The 23,510-nt window shown below is 42.0% G+C and overlaps 1 pseudogene; it reads left to right on the plus strand.

Moving 5' to 3' along the window:
• Positions 1–20,153: 20,153 nt before the first annotated feature.
• On the plus strand, positions 20,154–20,201 carry LOC136865042 (U5 spliceosomal RNA; annotated as a pseudogene).
• The last annotated feature ends 3,309 nt before the right edge of the window (positions 20,202–23,510 follow it).

Here is a 23,510-nt window from a genome sequence, read left to right on the forward strand (position 1 = left end):
TGAGGACAAGCTATCTATATATATAAAGTAGCTTGTCCTGACTGACTGACTGACTGACTGACTGACTGACTGACTGACTGACTGACTGACTGACTGACTGACTGACTGACTGACTGATTCATCATCGCCGAGCCAAAACTACTGGACATAAAGAAATGAAATTTTGGGGATATATTCATATTAAAATGTAGGTGCTCGCTAAGAGAGGATTTTTGGATATTCCTTCGCTAAGGGGGTGAAAAGGGGGGGTGAAATTTTAAAATGAGTGTGTCTATGTCTCAAAACTTTAAAAGTTTACAGATGTGAAAATTGGTATTTAGAATCTTCTTTAAAAATAAGGAAACACGTATTTTTTTGTTTTCAGACAATCCCAATAGGAGGGGTGAAAAAGGGGTTGAATGCCTTTAATCAGGATACCGCTACTTATATCTCAGAAACTGAAGATATTACAGACCTCAAAATTGGTACTTTTGATCGCTGTCAAAAATAAAGAAACACGTATTTTTTGTTTTTGGAAAATCCAATTAATGCGAGGGTGAAAGGGGGGGGGTGAATTTTTAAAATGAGTGCATCCATATCTCAAAAGTTTTAAAGTTTAGAGATGTAAAAATTGATATTTAGAATCTTCATTAAAAATAAAGAAAAACGTATTTTTTGTTTTCGGAAAATCCCAATAGAAGGGGTGAAAAGGGGTGAAAAATGGGTTGAATGCCTGTAAAGAGAATACTAATATCTCAGAAACTGAAGATATTACAGACCTCAAAATTGGTACTTTTGATCGCTTTCGAAAATAAAGAAACACTAATTTTTTTGTTTTTGGAAAATCCAATTAATGCGAGCCTGAATAGGTGCGGGGGGTAACTTTTAAAATGAGTGCATCTATATCTCAAAAGATTTAAAGTTTAGAGATGTAAAAATTGGTATTTAGAATCTTCATTAAAAATAAAGGAACACGTATTTTTTTGTTTTCGGAAAATACCAACAGGAGGGGTGAAAAGGGGTGAAAAATTGGTTGAATGCCTTTAAAGAGAATACTTATATCTTAGAAACTGAATATATTATAGACCTGAAAATTGGTATTTGGGATCTACTTTAAAAATAAAGAAACAGGTATTTTTTCGTTTTAGGAAAATCCAAATAATGGGGGGTAAAAAGGGGGATGAAATTTTCAAAATGAGTGTATCTATATCTCAAAACTTTTAAAGTTTATAGATGTAAAATTTGGTATTTAGAATCTACTTTAAAAATAAAGGAACGCGTATTTTTTGTTTTCGGAAAATCCCAATAGGAGGGGTGAAAAGGGGTGAAAAATGGGTTGAATGCCTTTAAAGAGAATACTTATATCTTAGAAACTGAATATATTACAGACCTGAAAATTGGTATTTGGGATCTACTTTAAAAATAAAGAAACAGGTATTTTTTCGTTTTTGGAAAATCCAAATAATGGGGGGTGAAAAGGAGGGGTTGAATTTTTAAAATGAGTGTGTCTATATCTTAAAACTTTAAACGTTTAGAGATGTAAAAATTGGTGTTTAGAATCTCCCTTAAAAATAAAGGAACACGTATTTCTTTGTTTTCTCTAAATCCCAATAGGAGGGGTGTAAAAGGGTGAATAATGGGTTGAATGCCTTTAATGAGGATACATATATCTCAGAAACTGAAGATATTACAGAACTGAAGATTTGTAAATGGGATCTCCTTTAAAAATAAAGAAACACGTATATTTTTGCTTTTGGAAAATTCAATTAATGGCGGTTAAACAGGAGTGGCAAATTGGGGTGAATTTTTTGAAGGACTAAATCTACAGAATATCTGAGAAGCGTAAAATGTTACAGACGTAAAAAGTGGATATTTGGAATCTCCTGTAAGTGTAAAGAAACATAGGTGATTTGTCTTTGGAAACTCCACTTAAGGGGAACTAAAAAGGGGTGAAAATTTAAAATGAGAATTTCTACAGTATATCTCAAAAACTTAACATGTTACAGAAGTGAAAAATAGTAATTTTTTAATTCTATTAAAAATAAAGAAACGTGTTTTTTTAGTTTTCGGAAATACCACTTGGGTAGTGGGGGGTGAGTAATGGTGACAGAAAATGGTGTTGAATTCTTTTAATTAGGCTACTGATATCTCAAAAATGAAGATGTTACACATGTGAAATTTGATTTTTGGAATATGCTTTAAAAGTAAACAAACACGCATTCTCGGAAAATCCAATGAAGGGGGTTTGGGGGGTTAAAGGATTGAAAAAATTAATTGACTTAATTGTATGAGAATACATACATCTAATAAAAACTAAAGTTGTTACAGACGTGAAAATTTGTATTTTGATCTCCTTTAAAAACAAAGAAAAGCGCGTTTTGGGGGGGAAACAATCTTGGGGGGGGGCGGGAGTGAAAAGGAATTTGAATTCCTTTCATGAGGACACATAAATCAAAAACTGAAGAGGTTAGAATGGTGATAATTGGTATTTAGAAGATCCTTTACTATTAAAGGAACAAGTATGTTTTGCCTTAATATCACTTTGTGACGGGGGGGGGGGGTGTGAAAGGAAGTTAAAAAAGTGAATTATTTTTAAGGGGATACTTATATCTTAGAACTGAAGGTAATAAACGTGAACGTTGGTATTTGGAATCTCCTTTAAACATAAAGAAACACGCCTTCTTTTAATTTTCTGGGGTTGGGGTTAAATAAGCTTAACGGCGGTGGGGTGTAAAAGGAGGTGAGACCAATTGATTTTACTGTTCATAATGTACTTATAACGAGCCTCCGTTGCTCAGGCGGCAGCGCGCCGGCCTCTCACAGCTGGGTTCCGTGTTTCAAATCCCGGTCACTCCATGTGACATTCGTGCTAGACAAAATGGAGGCGGGACAGGTTTTTCTCCGGATACTCCGGCTTTCCCTGTCATCATTCATTCCAGCAACACTGTCCAATATTTCATTTCATTTGTCACTCATCGATCATTGCCCCAGAGGGGAGCTTCGGCAGCCGGCACAATTCCTATTGTCGCCGCCAAATGGGGCTTTATTCATTCCATCCCTGATCCTGTCGAATGACAGGAAACAGGCTGTAGACTTTCGATGTACTTATTCTGATCATAAACCGATCATTTTTAATCTTTCCTGGGTTCTTTTTCAACAGCCATCTTTTCCTTCGGAGAACGTTCTTAGATTACAGTAGATTCTCCTGGCATATAAATAAAAATTTTAAACACATTTGAAATAAACGATAGAAATGAGATTGGCCGTCAAATTGTTCACCTCTATAATAAGGTCAATAATACACGGAGGTATGTCATTCGTATCGCCAGAAATCCCGCACACTTGCCTACGCGCGACAATGGTGCTGGTCACATTGTCAACAATGACAATGGCAGCAGATGTAATTTACCGCCAAGTAACGGTCTTGCATATTGCTGTGGGGTCCAGAACATATAATAATAATAATAATATTAATAATAATAATAATAATAATAATAATAATAATAATAATATTCTGGACCGTCGTCACATGTGCGGACCACGCTGGAAACGGGTCCTGGACGGCTAATGACTAAGAATGCAGTCCGGCCGCGGGTTCAGTAGGCTACCGCCAAGGCACCCAAGACGACACCACGACAGATCCCCTGAAGGATTTGATCCATATTTAAAATGCTTATAGGAAAAGATGGCAAAGGTTTAGGGACCCAACTAACTGGGTGGAATACCTGGACCTAGCCCGGGAAGTACGAAATCGATTGCTGGAATGAAAGATTGAAAATTGGGAGGAAACTTGCCGTAATCTATTAGAAAACGAGTCAGATCGCGAATTTTGGCGGATTCTCGCAGAAAACGAGTCAGATCGCGAATTTCGGCGGATTATATATCTAAAACAATAAGCATTCAATTATAAATTTCAGTATAATACCGTAGCGAAGCACGGGTATCTTGCTAGTTTTATATGTATAGATTACTTTTCATCGTAGAATTATGGTTTCAGTACCTCACCCAGGCAGCCTCACCTGCTATGCTGAACAGGACTTGTGGGGGGATGGGAAGGTTGGAAGGGATAGACAAAGTAAAGGGAATGAAGCGGCCGTGGCCTTAAGTTAGGTACCATCCCGGCATTTACCTAGAGGGGAGTTGGGAAACCACGGACAACAACATCGAGGATGGCTAAGGTGAGAATCGAATCACCTCTACTCATTTGACGTCCCGAAGCTGAGGCTGAGTAGACCTCGTTCCAGCCCTCGTACAACTTTTCAAATTTCGTGGCAGAGCCAAGGATTGAACCCAGTCCCTCGGGGGTAGCAGTTAATCGCACAAACCACTACACCACAGAGGCGGACATCCCTGTCACTTAATATCTAAATATATGCTTGAATACAAAGTGTACCAGGCGGTACACCTCCACGCAATTAATTTAAAATGTGCGCCAATTGAAACTCCTCTGCTGGAGGAAGTCTGAACTTTATTGACGGTATTAATTTTCTACTTTCTCAGAAGATGTCACCACGTGGAAAAGTTTGAGTTTTTGAACTGTGTCATTTTTGATGTGTTTTTGTTTCACTTGTAGTTAGAAGTGTGAACTTTCTCTTCTAGAGGACACTACTGAAGATCAACAACGGTGCACTCTAGTGCGAAGTGAAAGAACTGTTTTTTGGAGAAAATTTAATTTCAAGAGTTTGTTCTTTGTTAAATTTCTTTCAGTCATTGTTTACGTTGGCAATATTCACCCCTTCTTTCCCCTTGTGTTGAACCTAACCAATCCCGAATTTCTTAAATTAATTTCTATCCAATCAGATGTATCTTCCCCCAACTTGAATATGTTGCTGTGTCCTACCCAATAAAGTGTTTGTGGGAGGGTGTTTTCATTCCCCTAACGCCTAGAAACTTCCGCGAGAGTATTTAAACTGCTGATTTTTGGGTCTCTCGGCCACTTCTGTTCCATCTTTCAGTGTGTTAAGTACATAGCAGGGGGCGGGAAGCGCCTCTTTCTTCGGCAGCGGTCAACAACAAGGTAATGGCCGATTAATAAATTCTTTCTTTGCTAGCTCAGCAGTTTAACTTTCGGGGCGGGTTCTAAGCGTTCCACTATGTAACCTTTTCCTAAAATGTAACTTCTCTTTTCTTCTATTCTCTTGTAAAGCTACATACTGGGATAGAGAGTGCTAACCCTCTCGAGCTCCCACTCACATTGTCTTGAGGTGAACTTATTTTCTCAACCAATTCTTCCGTAATGTAATGTAAATTGTTATTTTCTTAAGTCACCTCTGTAGTATGGGATTAGCCCTTACACTAACGGCCTAAGGCCAAGTAGGTCTTAAACAAAGTGTATTAGGAGTGCAAGTTCGCCTCCCCTCAAATTGTATTTTAGAGGTCATGTATTAACCTTCTTGTCATTTAATAGACCTCAGTAGGTTGGGTATTTTACCCCTGTGTATATGTCCTTTGAGGACAGCTTAAAGGTGGAGTTTGGTGTGGCCTGGGAGAGGCTTAAATTTGAGAGCGAGTGGCTCTTTTGAAAATTGTATATTGTATGCCTCGAGGAGGCTTTTCAGTGTAATTTGGAGCAAGGGCTCCTAGGTATGAATGGGGTTTTCTGCCCCTCTGTTAAAATTGTGTTTGGGGTAAAACTGAGCTGATTGCCCAAGAATTATGGTTCTGACTTTTGAAGCCCCAAATGGGGGACCTATGTAAATTTATTTTTTCAATCGTGTTTCGGCTACTAAGTACCTGTTCTATTTGTTGTTACCTAATTTTGCAAAGAAAATATAACCTTGTTAAATTTTAAAATTAATTTCACTTTAGTAGCTTGAGACCTATTCACCACCCAGCACCTTCTTTCATGCATAACTACCACCAAAACACGGTAACAAGTGGTAGCAGAGCGTGGTTGAATGGGTCTCAATTTAGCCCCTTTTGACGGCTACACATTGTTTTGATCCGAACTCTAACCATTTTCTCAGTTGCTGGAATTTTTGACCTTTTCAAAATTGGTCTGTCATCATGGCCGGCCCTCGCGATGTTCTCCTTCTTAACTATTTGCGCAAAGAGGAGTTGATCTATGAATTAAATATCAGAAATGTGCAATCTGGAGGCACGGTTGCAATAGACACTAACAAGCTTAGAGAGTCCCTTGATTTGCCCATTTCCATCCCCAATTTGGGAGAGAAAGAAATTGACGACTCTCTTTCCACGATCACGGAGAATATTACTGGGCTAGCTTCTGTAGTTAGTTTTTTTGATGAAAATGATCCGTCTCCTAATCAAATTAAGCGTGTGCAAGGCAGGCTATATCATTTTTCGAATAGGGTTAACGATCTGTTGTCTCTAAAACTGAATGATGTTCAGAGGAAGGAAGCTAGTACGCTCCTGGAAAATATTTCCGAATTATCTAGTAAGGTCATTCAATTGTTAACTGGGGAAGTTCCTCCCAAATCTGATCAACCCACCATAGTAAATGCAGGTAGTGAGGAAGCGCCTCCCAAGGGAGAAGTTAATAGAATAACCGTTGCTGCTCAAACTATCCCTGCCCCATTGGACAACGAATCCGAACGTCGTGCATCATTGAGTAACATCCGTTCTGAATTAACTTCCTCACCATTGAAACCTTTACCTACTATGTCACCCGGGTTTAGCAGCTTGCCTCATCCATTGGCAATGTTGCTCAGAGGTATCTCTAAGTTTTCCGTTAATACCACCAGTGATGTAATTTCATTTTTAAGATTTCTAGTGGAATTTCAGGATCATGCCCTTGTTTTTTCTCTTTCTCCATGTCAAATCTTGCAAATTATCTATCCGTATGCTATTGGTATTCTCTCTGATAAAATCGTAAGAGCCATTGCCGAGCAATCATCTATTGAGGATTTCCATGCCCATTTGCTAGCTAACTTCATCCCTGCTAGGGCCAGGTCCTCCCTTATTCAGAAGTACTATTATCGTGTACAGCGCTTGGATGAAAACTTGGCTGATTTCATACAGGACATTAAGTTTTATACTAGGGTGTTTGCCCTTCATTTTCCTGAAGATCAGATTGTACAGGCTATTGTAGAGGGAATTTCACCTCCCTATAGGTCATATTTGTGTTTCGCGGCGTGCCCGCAAACTTTCTCGGAACTTGAAGCATTGGCCGTCTCAGCGGAAGGAGTTAGATACGCCGATTCTTTGCGTGTCGCGAAAGAACCCCCGCCTTCCATTAGTAATACTCGGCCTCCACCTCGCCGATCAGTCACCCCTCGTAAATGTTATGCTTGCGGGTCGCCTGACCATCTGCGCAATAAGTGTCCTCTGATCAAGTCTAGTAGGGCAAATAATGGAGCGGGTTCATCACAAGGCTGTTTTAAATGTGGGGCTTTCTCACATATCGCAAAGAATTGTCCCAATTCGAATAGCACCCCCTCCTGCTCAACTTCTGGTGTAACTTCCAACAACAATCAAAAGTGACTAGTGGCTGCGGCTGAGTCAACTAATTCTGCTTCCCAAGGCTCAGCCCCTGGCAAAAAGGTCGAGAATTCAGGGAACGATAAGTCTTCGAATACATCTTTTGAATGCCCCAAAGAGTGTCTTAGGATTGCGGCGGATACCCCCGCACCTGTTCCTTTTCTTAAGATTGAGTTAAATAACGAGCCTATAACAGCTCTCTTAGATTCAGGCAGTGTTTGTTCGATTATTTCGGCTGAATGGTATTCTAAATTGAAATCGGTTTGTAAACTTCCTGACTATGTCTCTTCTCCTGTTCAATATGTTTCGGCTAATTCATCTCCATTAGAAATTCTAGGTTCCGTACTGGTCAAAATTCGTATTTTTAAACTTACATGGAAAATTAAATTGTTTGTGGCTAAGCACCTGTCTTGCCCCATCATACTGGGAGCGGACTTTATTTCTCACACTGGTCTTGTGCTCGATCTTCAGAGTAAGTCGTGCACATTCAAATTTGCGTCCAATTGTAAAATTCCCTTGTTAAAGTGTAATTCTGTGTCATGTTCATCTATTTCGCCTACCCAGGATGAGATGTTGTTAGACCTTAGACATCTACCTGAGGAGCAGGCTGATAGTATTCGTAAATTATGTCAGTCATTTCCAGAGGTGTTCTCTGATACTCTTGGTGTTACTGACCTTATTGAATACAAAATTGAGGTCACGGATTCGATTCCTGTCCGTTTTCCACCTTATAGGCTATCTCCACCTAAAATGAAGGCTCTGAAAGAAATTATCGATCAGATGTTGAAGGATGGTATTATTAGGCCCTCTAAGTCGGCGTATTCATCGCCTATTTTTCTAGTCCCGAAACCCCAAGGAGGCTTCAGGCCTGTCATTGATTACAGGGCTCTCAATCGGAAGGTGGTGTTGCAATCTGTGCCCCTTCCTGACCTTCATTCTTGCTTTTCATGGTTTCGTAAGGCCAAGTTCTTCACTATCTTGGACTTGAATCAGGCCTATAATCAAATTCCCCTTGCCGAAGAGTCTAAACACCTTACAGCGTTTGCCACGGACTGGAATTTATACGAATACAAACGCGTGCCTTTCGGGCTCCCCATGGGGGCAGCTGTGCTCACTAGGCTACTAGATAGGGTCTTCTCCGACATCAAATTCGAGTACTTATATCACTACTTAGATGATGTCGTCGTATTTTCAGAGACTTTTGAAGAACATCTAGATCATCTGCGAGAAGTTCTCGATCGCCTTCGTAAGGCTGGGTTAACTGTTAAGTTGTCCAAGGTTGCCTTTGCTAAGCCCTCTATGTCATTCCTAGGGCATATTGTGTCACCCGATGGGGTAGCAGTCGATCATTCTAGAACACAGGCCATCCGTGATTTTAAACCTCCCAAGGACATTAAAGGCATCGCCAGGTTTATTGGTATGGTGAATTTCTTCAGAAAGTTCATTCCTAACTTTGCTAATAGAGCGGCGCCCTTAAACCTCCTTCGTAGGAAAGGCATCAAATTCGAGTGGGGACCTTCTCAACAAGCCGCTTTTGAAGATCTTAAATTAGCGCTTTGTAATGCCCCTGTCCTTTCTATGCCTGATTTCTCGAAGAAATTCATTGTCCAAACCGACGCATCGTCGTCAGCAGTAGCTGCAGTCCTTCTTCAAGAGACTGAACTAGGGAGGCGACCCATCGCCTATGCGTCTAGGACATTGTCGGCTCAAGAAGCCAAGTATTCCATCTATGAGCTCGAAGGTTTGGCAGTCTTATTCGCCTTAGAAAAGTTCCGTCTCTATCTGGAACACGTCAAATTCGACCTGGAGACTGATAATCAAGCATTAAGCTGGGTCTTAGGTAGGCCGCGTCGTACTGGTCGTATAGCCCGTTGGGCCATCCGTATTTCTGCCTTCCAATTCAATGTCAGGCATATCCGAGGTACCGAAAATGTTGTCGCTGATGGACTCAGCCGTATGTTTTCAGACGACGTTGAGAACCATGAACAGGTCGACAGTTCATCACCTCCCGAGTCCACGCTATCTGAGGTTAATGCCATCCTAACAGATGCTCCCATGCTTTTTAGGGATATCGAGAAATACCAACGTGAAGATCCGACGCTGGCTCCGATAATGGAAACCCTTTCTTCTGGGGAACATGTTGTCCCTTATGTTCTGAGGAATGGTGTTTTATGTTGCCCTTCGAGGCATGACAAGATGATGAAAGTTGTCGTTCCAGCTGTTCTGGTACCTATGATCTTCAAGTATTATCATGAGACCCCACTAGGAGGGCATCTGGGTATCTTTAAAACTCGTGAAAAGATTCGTGAAATGTTCATCTGGAAAGGTATGGACGGTGAAATCCGTGAACTTGTAAAAGCTTGTAAATCTTGTTTGCTCAGTAAACCCACCATGTCCACCAAGGTAGGCCTTTTGTCTTCGCATCAAGCGTCGCGCCCCATGGAACGCCTGTATATCGATTATGTAGGACCCTTCCCCCAGTCAAAGGGTAATTCTAACAAGTTCATCTTTGTGTGCGTAGATGGTTTTACCAGATTTTCTTGGTTATTTCCGACTAAGCTGGCTACCGCTCAGTCTACCATTACCTGCTTAAATTCTATTTTTGCTTCTTTTGGTCCGTGTCAATATATTGTATCTGATAATGCTAAGGCTTTTACATCTAATTTATTTCGTAAATTCTGTTTTGACTTATCAATCTCTCATGTAACTACTTCTGCTTATTACCCTCAACCATCTCTGGCTGAACGGGATAACCGTAATCTCAGGTCCGCACTTATTGCCTATCATCATGAAGATCATTCCAGGTGGGACACGTCCCTGCATTGGATAGCTTTTGCTTTGAATTCGGCGGTTCATGAATCTCACAAGTTTACTCCAGCTTCTTTGATGTTCAAGTTTGTTCCCAACTCGCCGCTCTCTAACCTCTGGTCTCTGAATGACATTCTACCCGAGACAATAGATCCGGATAACATTAAAGTTCTTTGGAAGAAGGCTAAAGCCAATCTTAAAGTGTCTCATGAAAAGGTTAGGGAAAGGTATGATCGTGGACGGAGACCCACCCCTTTGAAGGTAGGTGACCAGGTTATGGTCAAAAATTTTGTTCCCGCGGGCAAGCTTGCCCCCAGATTTCATGGGCCATGCATCATTCTCGATTTTCTCACACCGGTTACATTGTTAGTAAGCAATCCAGCCACCGAGAGGATATTTAGGGTTCACCTGTCCCAGGTGAAACCGGTGTAAATTTGTGTCAACTTGCTTCATATAATTTGATAGGAATATGATGGTTATATTTTTTTTTTTTTTTTTGAATTCCACTCTTAAGGCATTCTGCTCCTTCTATTATATTTTATTTTATATGTAAGCATTTCTTGTAAACCTCCCCGATTGTTAAACTGCCATCCTGTCCTTGCCACGGCCATTACCACGCTCCCGTTTCCTGCTCCAACACACACTGTGGCTTCATAATATTAAATGCCATGGATATTTGCACGCCGCTGGCCCCTCAACCTCTCCATAATGCCTGTGCCCTCAAAAATGATGATGGTCCAACACAATTCTGCCGCCTAGTTTTATGTTTCAGTGCCCCCGCAGCCGCGCGGCGCTGTGCCGCGGCTGGGTTCGAGGACGGGCCCCCTCGGCCCCAGCGAGGACGGCATGTGCACGGCGAGCCGGAGCTCTCCTCCCGGCCAAGGCTGATGTGCGGCGCACAACCTGCTACTTGCCCGCAGCCTGTATATGTTCACCGCGGGCGCGGCGTGCTTCAACACCCTTGCTCCCCTCATAGTGCGGGCGAGCGGTATCTCAGGGTACTTGAGGGGTCCGAGCGGCCTCATTTGGACGCAAGCTGCAACGGCCGGTTTGGCCATCCAAATTCATTAACCTCAACTACATGAACAGTTACTATAAGCAATGACTACACTTGGGAAACCAACAAGCAATATTTGGTGGACATTGCAAAATTCTTCATCACTTTTAAGTATTAAAAGTTTATCTTCAGAATTCAACTTCTACAACTTAAAGACTATACTTCTCCTGCAACAAGAAAATTTTGAAACCGATACAAACCAAATTAAGAAAATCTTATATTTTTTTTTTGTTGGCAATCAATCTCCATATCTACATCAAACCTGGGACCTGGTTTCATATATCACCCCTGGTGGAACTTTTGGGGGGGGGGGAGGTCTGTACCAGGCGGTACACCTCCACGCAATTAATTTAAAATGTGCGCCAATTGAAACTCCTCTGCTGGAGGAAGTCTGAACTTTATTGACGGTATTAATTTTCTACTTTCTCAGAAGATGTCACCACGTGGAAAAGTTTGAGTTTTTGAACTGTGTCATTTTTGATGTGTTTTTGTTTCACTTGTAGTTAGAAGTGTGAACTTTCTCTTCTAGAGGACACTACTGAAGATCAACAACGGTGCACTCTAGTGCGAAGTGAAAGAACTGTTTTTTGGAGAAAATTTAATTTCAAGAGTTTGTTCTTTGTTAAATTTCTTTCAGTCATTGTTTAAGTTGGCAATATTCACCCCTTCTTTCCCCTTGTGTTGAACCTAACCAATCCCGAATTTCTTAAATTAATTTCTATCCAATCAGATGTATCTTCCCCCAACTTGAATATGTTGCTGTGTCCTACCCAATAAAGTGTTTGTGGGAGGGTGTTTTCATTCCCCTAACGCCTAGAAACTTCCGCGAGAGTATTTAAACTGCTGATTTTTGGGTCTCTCGGCCACTTCTGTTCCATCTTTCAGTGTGTTAAGTACATAGCAGGGGGCGGGAAGCGCCTCTTTCTTCGGCAGCGGTCAACAACAAGGTAATGGCCGATTAATAAATTCTTTCTTTGCTAGCTCAGCAGTTTAACTTTCGGGGCGGGTTCTAAGCGTTCCACTATGTAACCTTTTCCTAAAATGTAACTTCTCTTTTCTTCTATTCTCTAGTAAAGCTACATACTGGGATAGAGAGTGCTAACCCTCTCGAGCTCCCACTCACATTGTCTTGAGGTGAACTTATTTTCTCAACCAATTCTTCCGTAATGTAATGTAAATTGTTATTTTCTTAAGTCACCTCTGTAGTATGGGATTAGCCCTTGCACTAACGGCCTAAGGCCAAGTAGGTCTTAAACAAAGTGTATTAGGAGTGCAAGTTCGCCTCCCCTCAAATTGTATTTTAGAGGTCATGTATTAACCTTCTTGTCATTTAATAGACCTCAGTAGGTTGGGTATTTTACCCCTGTGTATATGTCCTTTGAGGACAGCTTAAAGGTGGAGTTTGGTGTGGCCTGGGAGAGGCTTAAATTTGAGAGCGAGTGGCTCTTTTGAAAATTGTATATTGTATGCCTCGAGGAGGCTTTTCAGTGTAATTTGGAGCAAGGGCTCCTAGGTATGAATGGGGTTTTCTGCCCCTCTGTTAAAATTGTGTTTGGGGTAAAACTGAGCTGATTGCCCAAGAATTATGGTTCTGACTTTTGAAGCCCCAAATGGGGTACCTATGTAAATTTATTTTTTCAATCGTGTTTCGGCTACTAAGTACCTGTTCTATTTGTTGTTACCTAATTTTGCAAAGAAAATATAACCTTGTTAAATTTTAAAATTAATTTCACTTTAGTAGCTTGAGACCTATTCACCACCCAGCACCTTCTTTCATGCATAACTACCACCAAAACACGGTAACACAAAGAACTGAAAAAAAAAAGTCTAATCAAATGGAGTCATTGCAGCTACAGTTTGCTATTCCTGGAATAAATTGTAATAACAATACAATAACCTCAAAACCTGTCTGGCTTCTTGGCTGAATGGTCAGCATAGTCGCCTTCAATTCAGAGGACCACGGGTTCGATTAGCGAGCAGGCCGGAGATTTTAAACTTATGAGGTTATTTCCGCTGGCTCTGGGACTGGGTTCTTATACTGTCCGCAACATGCCTGCAACTCACACACCATTTAAACACTATTCTCCACTACAAGAATACGCAATTTCCCATACACGGCAGACCCCATCCACCCTCGTCGGAAAGTCTGCCTTACAAGGCTGGCAGTAGCCACATGAAATTATTATTATTATTATTATTATTATTATTATTATTATTATTATTATTATTATTATTACCTCTAAGTCTACCAATAGGAACAAATTTTGCCAAACCCTTACAAAAATTCGCAAATCTTCAGTGAGTACGCGAACTACAGTTCAGGAAATGATGCTCTGGAATGATAGCGTATACATATTTCTTCTAAGGTGTAGCTTCAGTTAAATGAGTCTTGTTAATGAGTTATTGTCATCATTAAAGTCGCAAAAGCCTTCCCAGTAAAAGGAGATTTATATGCGTTGCTGGTTTTATTGCTACAATACATTCATACAACACAAGAGCAAAATCCATGTATCATTTAAACACCTACCAGTTAAAATATTAAAGCGCGCTGCAGTACATGGCGTAGTTCTATATGCACACGCCTGCGGCTGGCTGGTTATAACTGTGCACTGTTCAACACAGTTGCGAAGCTAATTGTGGAACTTTACTATGAGGAAATTCAATATGCAATCCCCTACAAACGTAGCTATTTCTTTGATTTCGCTCCGTGATTTTTATGTAATGAGAATTAAATTAACTTGATTTTCGACTAAGTAGAGAATAATAATAAAAATAAAAGTAATAAGAATATTGTCTTAGCCCCACTAACTGCTGTTCACGGTTTTCGGAGACCCGAAGTGATGGAATTTTCACACGCAGGAACTCAATAGAGAATCATGAATCGTAGTGTTAAGGTATTAGAAATATTTAAGCTTTCCGTAAATTTCTATGAGATTGCGTTGTAATTACACTGACTGACAGAGCAAATGCAACACCAAGAAGGAGTGGTTCGAAAGGGATGAAAGTTTGGGGAAAAACAGAGACGGCACGGGCGAATAATTGATGTTTATTTCAAACGGATATGCAGGTTACACAATGCGCACGGCATCGACTCAGTAGGATGTAGGACCACCGCGAGCGGCGATGCACGCAGAAACACGTCGAGGTACAGAGTCAATAAGAGTGCGGATGGTGTCCTGAGGGATGGTTCTCCATTCTCTGTCAACCATTTGCCACAGTTGGTCGTCCGTACGAGGCTGGGACAGAGTTTGCAAACGGCGTCCAATGAGATCCCACACGTGTTCGATTGGTGAGAGATCCGGAGTGTACGCTGGCCACGGAAGCATCTGTACACCTCGTAGAGCCTGTTGGGAGATGCGAGCAGTGTGTGGGTGGGCATTATTCTGCTGAAACAGAGCATTGGGCAGCCCCTGAAGGTACGGGAGTGCCACCGGCCGCAGCACATGCTGCACGTAGCGGTGGGCATTTAACGTGCCTTGAATACGCACTAGAGGTGACGTGGAATCATACGCAATAGCGCCCCAAACCATGATGCCGCGTTGTCTAGCGGTAGGGCGCTCCACAGTTACTGCCGGATTTGACCTTTCTCCACGCCGACGCCACACTCGTCTGCGGTGACTATCACTGACAGAACAGAAGCGTGACTCATCGGAGAACACGACGTTCCGCCATTCCCTCATCCAAGTCGCTCTAGCCCGGCACCATGCCAGGCGTGCACGTCTATGCTGTGGAGTCAACGGTAGACTTCTCAGCGGTCGCCGGGAGTGCAGGCCTCCTTCAACCAATCGACGGGAAATTGTTCTGGTCGATATTGGAACAGCCAGGGTGTCTTGCACATGCTGAAGAATGGCGGTTGACGTGGCGTGCGGGGCTGCCACCGCTTGGCGGCGGATGCGCCGATCCTCGCGTGCTGACGTCACTCGGGCTGCGCCTGGACCCCTCGCACGTACCACATGTCCCTGCGCCAACCATCTTCGCCACAGGCGCTGCACCGTGGACACATCCCTATGGGTATCTGCTGCGATTTGACGAAGCGACCAACCTGCCCTTCTCAGCCCGATCACCATACCCCTCGTAAAGTCGTCTGTCTGCTGGAAATGCCTCCGTTGACGCGGCCTGGCATTCTTAGCTATACACGTGTCCTGTGGCACACGACAACACGTTCTACAATGACTGTCGGCTGAGAAATCACGGTACGAAGTGGGCCATTCGCCAACGCCGTGTCCCATTTATCGTTCGCTACGTGCGCAGCACAGCGGCGCATTTCACATCATGAGCATACCTCAGTGACGTCAGTCTACCCTGCAATTGGCATAAAGTTCTGACCACTCCTTCTTGGTGTTGCATTTGCTCTGTCAGTCAGTGTATTATGTTAACCACTTGTAATGTACACTTTAATGATATGTACATTTTGTACATTATGAGTGAAACTTAAAGTTAATGCGTTGTAATTATATGACGCTAAATAATGTAAGGGGATATTTGAAAGTATTTTCTGTGAATTTCATATGAATTCATATGTGTTTGGCTGTACTTATAATGTTCTAGCCTACTACTGTAACGGTTCAAATCCCGTTACAAACATTCCTCTGTATTATTATTATTATTATTATTATTATTATTATTATTATTATTATATTTGTAATATTATTATTACTATTATTATTGTTGATTCAATTCTATGATCAGATTTCACTATGTATTAATTAAGTATCGCTTGCTTCATTGTATTTAATTTATTATGTATATATATATATATATACATATATATGTGTGTGTGTGTGTGTTTGTTAGCAGTAAGAAAATGTAGAGTGAGATTTGCTGCTTTATATGGGGTATGTATTTATTTTGTGAAACAATTTTTAAGACGTTGCAGCATATGGTGAAATAATGTTACAGTAACTGTCGAGTCATCGCTCTGTCATTGTATGCATTTAGGAGCATGAGATAATTTAGGGAGTTCCTAGTTTGCCTGAGGCTTTTTCAACGCAATCTGTAACACTTCGGAGCTGGGTGTGAGTGATGCCACGTACTGCTTTAACCATGAATTGGGTGTTATACCATGTGACATGTAGTTTATATATAAGGAGGAGTATCCTATAGCGGTCAGTCAGATGGATGGTGAACAAAGAGATAGTCAGTCATGTGGAGAGTGAGGCCACAGTTGGTCAGTGAGTCATTGGGAGGTAGAGCCTTATCACAGTCAGTGATATGGATACGTAGTCGTCAGTGACCAAATGGATTAAATGTTCGGAGTGTGTTTCGTGTATGTGTTCGGTCGAGTTCTTGTGTCAGTTCGGTGACAGCCGAATATTGAGTCGTCGTAATGCAGACTAACAGTTATCAGTGAATTACTTGCAAATTTGATTGTGAAGTGTGGTTATATTTTTAAGCCATGCTATATCTCGTTTGTGAAAATAAAAGGATACTTCACCAAATTAGGTTTGAGATACCTACACCTGATATCAATTCAAAGGAATTCAAAGGAACACTCAGAGTGTTCAAGGTACTGTTAAGTGAAACACTGAGGGAGAAATTTCTTGTACAGCTTTTAAATGTCCGGTCAAAAGGATTTCAAATACAATGCCTAGAGTTTCCTTCTGTCGTTATTTCAGAGTTTTATATTATTATTCAAATTATCACAGCAAGTGTCACCATTTAAATTCAAATTTTAAAAAATACATTTTGTTTAGTATCAAATAAAATTAATTGTTTTATTTCGATGGTAGATCAGATAACCTCAAATTTTAGTTGGGAAACCGAACGTCAATGTACTTTTACCAGTACCCATATGTTATGCTGTCAAAGTACCTTATTACCCTACACCCTAGAGGTATTCAAGATTCTCATTATATTATCGTTACATTTATTTGTAGCTGGCGCCCATTAACAATTATATGTGTAAATAATCACTAATCAGGTAAGTACAAAGTGCGACCACATAGTCGGACGATCGAGTATTTTAATTCACGAATATTTTAATTCTGCTTCATTCTAATTAGTGAGCAATCACAATACTTGTGAGTAATTCTTAATTTTTATATCTTTTATTTCTTGTTTACATCCATTTATTTTTATTATTCTTCTTTTTTATCATCACATTTCTTGTTTTGATACAGTTTATAGTAATAATTATTTTTCATTTATGTTCATCGTAAATATTATGACTGGAAACAGTCATCTGACCGGGTCAGGAATGGAATGAATTAAGCCCCATCTAACGGCGAGGACAGGAAATGTGCCGGCTGCCGAAGCCTGTCGCACTTCTCTGGGGCAATGATAAATGACTGACAGATGAGATGAAATGGTAATGTAGAGTGTTGCTGGAATGAAAGACGACAGACTAAACCGAAGTACCCGGAGAAAAACCTGTCCTGCCTCCGCTTTGTCCATCACAAATCTCACATGGAGTGACCGGGATTTGAACCACGGTATTCAGCGGCGAGAGACCGGCGCGCTGCCGCCTGAGCCACGGAGGCTTCCCATTTTAATTTTCATTATGTTGTTAGTAATTTATATGTTTACATAATTTAGTTAGTATACTGTTGTAAGCAGGCACTGCTACAAGGATATTTCCTAAATCCAATGTGTTCGTTAATAATAATAATAATAATAATAATAATAATAATAATAATAATAATAATAATAATAATAATAATAATAATAATAGTAATAATTCTAGATGAGGACACATACGGCACTCTTGAAATCCAGACTAAGATACGAGGTTTGGGGGAAAAGTCATGGCAACTATTTTTTTTCTTGAAGATACCAGTCCGGTTGGAAAATGTGACATATACAGACGAAAGGACAAGGTGTTAACTACATGTGTGGACCATGAATAGCACTGAAATATCGTAACGCACTAATTTATTACGGTGGTATACAGGGCAATATGGCCTTCCCGGTGCAAAAGAATGACAACACAGTACACATAAAGTTGACATGACAAACCTCGGCCTAAAGACCCTCAAAGTAGACCCCTGCTACTGACACCACACGCTGCCAACCATGTGGGAGGCGCTGAATACCATCTGCCTCAGCATTTGCCGCACCATGTGTGAATCGGGTCACCTGTTGGCGCACAGCATTAGCAATGTCCTCTCGTGCTGCAAACCGCATAAAACGTAGTGGTTCTTTAATCTTTCGAATGCGATCAAAGTCATAGGGCGAAATGTCGGGAGAGTACGGTGGGTGCTCCAATTCTTCCCATCCTCAACGTTGCATTAGCTGCCCTACACACTCTGCATTATGTGGTTTTGCATTGTCGTGCAGTATTATTGCACTGTCCACAAGATCCGGACGTTTCTTCCGAACGCCACGTCATACCTGTCGCACCAGGAAGTCCCTGTAGTATTGTGTGGTTACTGTTCTGCCATGTGGAACAACGTGGCAAACAATGACACCCCTGACGTCATACGCGAGGATCACCATCAATTTGACTGGGGAAGGATTCTGACGGACCGTCTGCCTCCTTGGTGATCTAGCATGTCGCCACTCCGCGGACTGAGGTTTCAGTTCTGGTTCGTGTGCCCTGGCCCGAAATTCATCGATGGCGATTATTCGTGACAAGAATTGATCGCCGTCCTGTTGCCAGCGTGCAAGGTGGTCGTAGAATATTGCATAGCGCACCCACCTTTGAACTTCCGTCAGTGCATGCGATACCCACCGTGATGCGATTTTGCGCAGTTGCAGCTCATTACGCAATATCCTGTGGACGGTGCGTTCCTCGATACCACATACCCTCTCTAACTCCAGTAGCGTCCATAGTCTGTCTTCATCCAGGAGCTGCTCGATGACGGCACGTGCCACGTCGGTCCGCACACTGACAGGTCGTCCCGAACGTTGCTCATCACTGGTTGACACGCGTCCTTGCCGAAACTTTCCTACCCACCGTGCTACCGTACGATATGGTAGGGCATTATTCCCAAGGACTTCCACTAATTCACTGTGACATTCCATCGCATTTCTCTATCGGAGAACGGCTATTTTGATGTAAGCGCGCTGCTAAACGCGGGTTACTTCCACCTCACACGAGACTCACCAACTGACTGATTTCACAGCTCTCGCTGCGGTACTACCAGCTATCTCAGGCCATCTGTTGTTCTGCATACACACTATGCCTGCAGAACTTCCACACGACACACATACGTTTGTGATCCGTTCACATATCTACAAGAAAAAGAATAGTTGCCATGACTTTTGCCCCAGTCCTCGTCCATTTGAATGTTAACATTTATACCTGACATTAACTAAGATATATTAATTTAGTGTGTGTGAGCGGGATGTAAAATTTACAACCGATAGAAACTGTTATTCGAGTGAGCGTACAGGATGCATCAGATACTTGCTCCGCAGTAGAATGTTTATTTTAGCCGCTTAGCTGTAGGAGCTTTATTTTGATTGACGAAATGGTAACTCACAATAACAAAAATGTCGGAGAAAATGTCCACTATTGCAGGGGCTGCAGACTAATAAGAAACTCAATTTACGGAGAGCCCCGCGCATTACTCGGGGTGCAAAGAGCTTCAGAGCGTAAACTGTACAGGTGGCATTCAGATAGCAATATGTTATCGAATGCATGGAAGACACTACGCTAGCGTGGTACACTTCCTGTACCAGGACACGGTAATGGGCTCCGAGGAAGTAAATGTAGTGAGTGAAGCTGTTTCCGCAGAACCTCATAAGAATACCGGAGCTGTGGAACATAACTTAATAATAATGATAATGTTCATAGAATTATTAGACATGGTATGTATACACTGGCACCTTTTCTAGCAACCGTATAACCGTGCTCATCGCGAGGGTTTGGAACGCTGAACTAGTGAGTAAAGCGCACCTGAGCATAAATTACTTTGTTACATAAATGCTTCAAATTGCATAAATCTTTCGCCTTTTACTAAAGATTTCTGTGGAGGGGGACACTTGATGTAATACGAGTTGCTTTGGATTACCCGATACTGCCATAGAAATTGTATGCAAAGCGGCTTGACCTTTTGCATAAACTTCCTACAGCAGCAGCAACTATCACACCAGCAAAGTTAAAAGTGTACAAGAAAGCATAATGAGAAGATTAGCGTTGTGCGTCGGACAGAAACAGTTCTATATTGAAAAATTTTTGCCACGAATTGTGCATTAATATTCATACATACTGTTATTTTCTCTTCTTTTTTCCTTGCTATACGAATGCTCCTGCAAAGAGCGGCAACCCAGCTTACTGCGGAGTATATATCTGAAGCATTTGGTACAATATCGGGTGCACGTTTATTTATTTATTTGCACTTTCAGAAACCTATGCGGATTATGTCTGACTGAGCGAGCTATTTGGCACAGGAGTAGAATGTACCATCAGCGAAAAGAAATTAAAAAATCCTTGTCGCAAGTAGTTTCAGCACCTTCTCCGTCATACACTAATATTCTTTCTCAGCTTATTTTTGTTGTCTCTGGTTTCATCTCTTAGTTTTAACATCTTTAGAGAAATCATTGTCGGAAGTACCCTTGGCGTTCTGCCCAGTTCTCAACGATTGATTCATTCTAAGGCACAGTGATTTCTTAATAGTCGTAGTTTGGGTGCGGAGGTAAGAAATTATATCGTCTTACTCTCGTAAATCCTCAAGTGTGAAACACAACAATGCAAGCTTCTAATTTCCTACGCACATCCGTATCCACCATGTCTAAAACGAAAGTTGGGCAATTAATACTCTTTTCGACTGTGCTTTCACCCGACCATGGAATCGGAACTCTTCGATGTAAATATATATTTATAGGCCTATATACAGAGTGAAGCGTAATTCGCGCACTAGGGCGTCGCACCGCGACTCCTCACATGCCAGCAATAAAAAATGTCTCTTACAAAATTTCGTCTTGCGCGTATATCCGGCAGAAAAACGACGTTGAAGAGTAACAATCTGGCAACACTGTAACCACATGTAGGGTAACTACCTCTGTCAGCAGGAGGCAGTCGTACTGTTCAGTTGGTGCATTGGATAGCTTTTTGGATTAGCATGCAGGAGGTCGAGTGGTCGATCCTGGGCTGAGGCGTATGTTTTTTATTTCGTAAATGTAGTCCAGGTCCGCCTCTGTGGTGTAGTGGTTAGCGTGATTAGCTGCCACCCCCGGAGGCCCGGGTTCGATTCCCGGCTCTGCCACGAAATTTGAAAAGTGGTACGAGGGCTGGAACGGGGTCCACTCAGCCTCGGGAGGTCAACTGAGTAGAGGTGGGTTCGATTCCCACCTCAGCCATCCTGGAAGTGGTTTTCCGTGGTTTCCCAGTTCTCCTCCAGGCGAATGCCGGGATGGTACCTAACTTAAGGCCACGGCCGCTTCCTTCCCTCTTCCTTGCCTATCCCTTCCAATCTTCCCATCCCTCCACCAGGCCCCTGTTCAGCATAGCAGGTGAGGCCGCCTGGGCGAAGTACTGGTCATACTCCCCAGTTGTATCCCCCGACCAAGAGTCTGAAGCTCCAGGACACTGCCCTTGAGGCGGTAGAGGTGGGATCCCTCGCTAAGTCCGAGGGAAAAACCGAAGCTGGGGGGTAAACAGATGATGATGATGATGATGATGATGAAATGTAGTCCAGGCGGTGTGGTATCTGGCATCTTAATCGTCAACAGCGATTGCAGTGGGTCCTCTAGAAACCATTTGCACTTACATACTACGATCCTAGAAATGGAAGAACAATCGTTTTCATTGGTCAGCTTTGAAAGGCGCCCTGTCCACGTAGAGGGCGTGAATTTATTCGCACCACTTCATCTACTAGATGTGTAACCTGTTTGTTTCAGCTGTCTATTGCTTATTAGTCCAACCAGGTATTTGTTGTTTCAGCGTTACAAAATGTTGTAAATGTAGGATATATGTGACCTCAGAAACGGTGTGTTACTGTATTACAGTGGGTAATGTCAGATGGAAATTAGCAAATAAAAAATGCTCCTCAACCCAGGATCGAACCATCGACCTCCTGCATGCCAACCAAAAACTCTACCCACTGCACCAACCGTACGGCACGACGAGAACGTGCTGACAGCGTTAGTTACCCTACATATGGTTACAGTGTTGCCAGATTGCTACTCTTCAACGTCCATTTTCTACCGGATTTACTCGCAAGACGATACTTTGTAAGAGACATTTTTTTATTGCTGGCATGTGAGGAGTCGCGCTGCGACGCCCGAGTGCGCGAATTACGCTTCACCCTGTATAAAACAGTAAGTGGGAGTGATGTCTGTCCATGGATTTGTTCCTTCGTAATTAGGATATTGATGGAGAAAATCTTAATGAAATTCGGAGAAAGGTTAGTTTCATTCTTGTCTTAAATGCACGACTATATACTGTACAGGAAATTCAAACGAGGCGCATGCATTTGAGCAATAACGGAAGGGACACTTGACCTAGACCCTTAAAAGTTCTGGCATTCCCAGTTAATAGCAGATAGAGGAAGACCTCTAAGGAAATACTTTTTTTATCTTAAAACGATCTACAGTAACGTATGTCTTTCTCCAACAGATATCTCACAATAAGTATTTTAATGGTTTTCTTATGTATCATTTATACAGTAGAACAGAAAATGTTCACGTGATCATTGCGAAGACCTGAAACACTTTATGAATGTAAGTCACTCGTTAGGCAAGTAATTATAATTACGATGAAAAGGCTGTTCATGGAAGGTATTTTGAATGAATGTTTTAAAAGATAGCAGCACGAAAACACTAAAGAAATTTTCCAACAACGATCAGGCGGTCCATTGGAGGCGTGTTCATTTGACAGAAGAGATGACCATGTTCGAGGCCAAACCGCACATCTTGAGCTCATTCGGACGCTTTGATTCACTTTTTGACCACGTATTCGTACTGCTGTTAACGAGGATTATTTCAATTGTAGCTTTCATCGCGTTATTCTCTGTTACTAGGCTACAAAGGTGCAAATTTGTGTCAACGGACTTTTTGGGCTGCACTTCCTGTTAGGGGCTGCCTGGCCGAGGCACCCGAAAAGACGTGGGTTCGATTCCCGTCAGGAAGTCGAAAATTAAAGGAACGACATTTCCACTTTAGGGGGAGCACATGGCCCTGAAGTTCACTCAAACTACAGCAAACGTAAGTGCCAGCTTAATTCCTGAGGGCAATGGTGGCTGGGCTTACAGCTAACTACTCCGCAACAAGTCCCGAGGTTACGGACAGTAGAAACCCTTACCGTCCACCACTCTAATGGCCTTCATTGCACGTACGGAGATGC

This window comes from Anabrus simplex, chromosome 2, assembly GCF_040414725.1.
Source record: "Anabrus simplex isolate iqAnaSimp1 chromosome 2, ASM4041472v1, whole genome shotgun sequence".
In the NCBI taxonomy this organism is placed as follows: Eukaryota; Metazoa; Arthropoda; class Insecta; order Orthoptera; family Tettigoniidae; genus Anabrus; species Anabrus simplex.